Source organism: Microtus ochrogaster, chromosome 2 (assembly GCF_000317375.1).
Source record: "Microtus ochrogaster isolate Prairie Vole_2 chromosome 2, MicOch1.0, whole genome shotgun sequence".
NCBI classification, from domain to species: Eukaryota; Metazoa; Chordata; class Mammalia; order Rodentia; family Cricetidae; genus Microtus; species Microtus ochrogaster.
Genome location: NC_022010.1, coordinates 66,816,059 through 66,820,258, shown reverse-complemented (window position 1 = coordinate 66,820,258; position 4,200 = coordinate 66,816,059).

Here is a 4,200-nt window from a genome sequence, read left to right as displayed (position 1 = left end):
TCATCTTCCTCTCTGGACTGCGGTCCTTCCGGGAATAGAAGGCAAAGCAGGCAGTGATGTGTTTACTGACTGATGCCCCCTCCCTGAACAGGACAGATGTCTGTGGCATCCGTGGGCTTTGCTGGGATGCTCTAGAGGAATCCACCAGGTGGCATTTCGAAGGGAAGTGACAAGTTCAGTACAAATGACCCGGAAGCCAAGCTTATTCACCAACTCAGACCACGTTGGTTTAGGTGCCCTCACAGTGAACAGAGAGCCAGGCTTCCCTTATTTTACTGTCAGCCATCCTTTGAACAGTCCCAGACGATGGGATGGGATGAGGATTCACAGGGAAAGCTGACCCAAACTCTGCCCAGTTCGGCCATTAGTCATATGTGACCTAGAGCAAGACACTGTCTCTCTTGGCCTCAATATCTTTCTCAACATGTGAAAATACAGCTTGGTCTAAATCAGTAGCTTTCCTTTTAAAGAACTGGAAGGGAAGAAGGCCCTCAGCTAATTTTAAAATAGAACTTCAGTGTATAAGTTCATAAGAGCCACTCCAACTGAAACAGACATGGGGATCAGAGCCCATCTCTGCCTGTTCTCCATCACCATCCTCTTTCCCAATGAGTCCTAGAGATAGCTCCACTTCCCACTTCCCACACTAGATGGGAATTTTGTCGGGCAGACCTACAACCCACCCTAGTGGAGCACTGAGTGCATGTGCTTAGTCAATCAATATTTATTGAGCATTTACGTATTGATTACATTCCATTGTGGCAGGAACAGGACAGCAATGAGGAAAATATAGCTAGGGTTGCTCCCCCAAGTACTGTCTATACATGCCTAATGGAGAAGGCAAGTGACTTATTCACTCACCAGATATGTGTTGAACACTTATTGTCTGCCAAGTATTGCTCCAGACTGCTGTGGGATAATGCTTTTGTGCACTGTAAAGATTTGTCACTTGTATTGCTTTAATAAAACACTGATTGGGCAGTAGTCAGGCAGGAAGTATAGGAGGGGCGACCACACTAAGAGAATTCTGGGAAGAGGAAAGGCAGAGAGTCTGTCACCACCCAGATACAGAGGAAGCAAGATGAGAATGCCTCACTGACAAAAGGTACCAAGCTAGGTAGCTAAACTTAGACAAGAATTATGGGTTAATTTAAGTTGTAAGACCTAGTTAATAATAAGCATGAGCTAACAGGTCAAACAGTTTATAACTAATATAAGCCTTGTGTGTTTCTTTGGGACTGAATGGCTGCAATTCTGGGTCAGACAGAAATTTCCATCTACACCAGACTCTGGAATTTGGTAAGATAACAGTCATCCTGAGTAACAAAGAACATAAAAAAAAAAGAAAGGAAGTAAGGAAGAAAGAAAGAAAGATAGGAAGAAAGAGAAAAAAGAAAAAGAAAGAAAACCCACACAGTGACCTCTGGGAGAGGGAGAAAGAGACCTCTGTTAGCCTGTGACATTTCTGCTGAGGTGACACATAAGAACCCAAGAAGAAGCAAAAGCAATCCTGTCTTGCAATGTCAAGTGCTGAGTCTGAATGGAGGAGAGCTTGGCATGTCTTATTAGAACTGAACGAGGCCAGCACATCTAGAATGCACCAAGCAGGAAGACTTCAGTGAGATGAGGTTAACAGGCAAAGATTTCGCATCAAGGCCTAGTAGTGCATTATATGGGTCGATTACGTTTGCTTTGTCTTCTCTCTCTCTCTCTCTCTCTCTCTCTCTCTCTCTCTCTCATTCCCTCCCTCCATCTCTCATTTCTCTTCTTAAATCAGTGGGAAAAAATCATGTGAATTATCCAGCGGTATAACATCATCAATTTGTGTTTACAAAAGGTCACTCTGGCTGCCGTGAGGACAGCAAAGGGCACATAATAATTTTTAACAAGAAAGGACAAATTTTCCTGATGGGTCAGATTTGGAAATAAGAAGATAAAGTAGGACCCTCCCTCTGGCTTCTGGATTAAGCAGCTGGATGACTGGCATCCTGCCCTTGACCAGACAAGAGGAGAGTCCGGTGGGGAGAGTGCATCAGTCAGAGCTCCTGAAGGGAACAGAACCAGTGGGCTGAAAATATATGCAGAAAAGACTTTACTGATTCAGCTTGCATTTAAACTGCAACATGAGCTGAATCACACCTGATAAACTGAGAACCCAGGGGCTACTTGGTTCTTGGGGCTGACTGCTTTAGCAGTCGGCGTGGTCCCACAGCAGCCAGAACTCCCTTGCTGGAGAGGCCAGCAGCCCAGTCCACAGGCTGGCTGCCTTAGCAGTCAGTCCTGCTCTGGCACCAAAACCTAGGCGGTTCCCAGAGAACCTCTTGTTGATAGTCCGTGGTGTAAGCCTGGAGATGCGGGCTCTGAAATCGTTGAAGGAATTAGCAGCAGCAACGGAGTAAATCAAGCAGGAAGGCCAAGCAATCAAAAGTCGAGTTCCCTACTTTCTGCCACACCCTTCTTATCCAGACTCCCACCAGAAGCTGCAGCCAGCAACTGGGGTGCTGGTCATGCCCTCATCAATTAAGGCAGTCAGAGCACTTCTTCAGAGAATGCTCTCTGTTCAGATGGTTCTGGTTGTTATTAAATCCAGAGTTTTCTAGATTTCTAGAATGTCTAGATTCCAGATTGATATTAAAACCCCAAAAGTGAGTCAGCTCTGAGGCCAGAAGATGCCAAGGCTACGGCTATACCCAAACTCAGAAAGCACTTCAGAAACAAAGTGTCCAGATTTTAACTACCTCACACCCAAGTGACTCCAGCAACTCGGTGACTGCAGAGTCTGGCCTCTTGGCTTGTGAACCCTCCACCTTTTTTTCTTTCTTTCTTCCTTCCTTTCTTCCTTTCTCCTTTCCTTTCTTTTTTAAAGGACATTGATTTTATCCCTCCAACTCTTCCCTCTCTCCTCCCTTGCCCCCCAAACATTCTTTTCCTAATTTGATGTCCTTTTGAATTAGTGCTGGCTGCTGGGATGTTGAGTGATTTTGTCAACTTGGTTTTGTGCAGATGGCCATAGCTGCAGTGAGTTCCTGGGCACAATGGCCTTGTCACACCCAGAAAACAGAGCTTTACGACATTCCTTCTCATTTGCCATTAGCTTTCATCTTTAATATTTCCTTATTCTCAACCACTTCTTCTTCTGCCAGTGTCGGGAGGAGCTATGCCTTGGCTCTTACTTTATCCTCTTTATCGCGTGGTAAACCACAGGGAATCAAACATTGGCATTTATAGGCTATCAGCCAGGTGTGGTGGTGCGTGCCTTTAATCCCAGCACATGAGAGGCAGGTGGATCTCTGTGGGCTCAAGGATAGCCTGGTCTACATAGTGAGCTCCATGCCAGCCTACACAGGAAAATCCTGTCTCAAGAAAAAAAATTGTTTTTTAAAAGCAAGTTTTGTCAAAGAAACATTTCAAACCTTTGACTCAGTGCAAAAGGAATTATTCTGCTGATTTGTCATGGAGGGGCAGGTAAGGGGGTAACTCTCACCCCCTTAGTCTAAGGCTCACACTCCTGGGACAAAAGGCGGCATGGAGAAAAAAGCACTTCCCATTTATACAATTAAACTTTTACATGACGTGGAAAACTCTGGAAATGAAAACCCACATGCCCAGGAACAGCTGTCCATTTTTCATGTTTTTATTTGGCCAAAAATGGATGCTAACTGTAGCTGTGATTGGACAAGAAGGTTTATGGCCTCCTGGTGAAAGACTGGGTAGGAGAGCCAGTAAGGCTGGTTTGTTCAGATTCTTGTCTGTCTGTGAGGCAGTCCATCTCTGTGGTCCTGGGCAGAACCCCTCCTAGAATGGAAGTTTTATGACCTACTACAAGGCAGGACAAGCTAAACTACTTCCTATTCAGGGTCATCTCCTACACAAAACGGCAGGGGAGGATTCAAACAAGGGTTCTAGGTTTTATGGCTGTCTTCAATGGAAGGTGTAGGGTTCTATGACTTGCCTTAGGAAAGAATGATTTTTCTTGGTGAGTAGAGATAGAACCTAGTACCTTGAACAAGCTAGGCAAAGAGTTCTACCACTGAGCTACATCCCCAACCTTAATGTGTCATTTTCTGAGTCTGAAAATCAGCAAAATTTACAAGAGTAAGTCATTTAAAAACAGCAGATGTTGCCAGGCAGTGGTGATGCACTTGGGAGGCAGAGGCAGGCGGATCTCAGTGAGTTCAAGGCCAGTCTGGTCTACAGAGT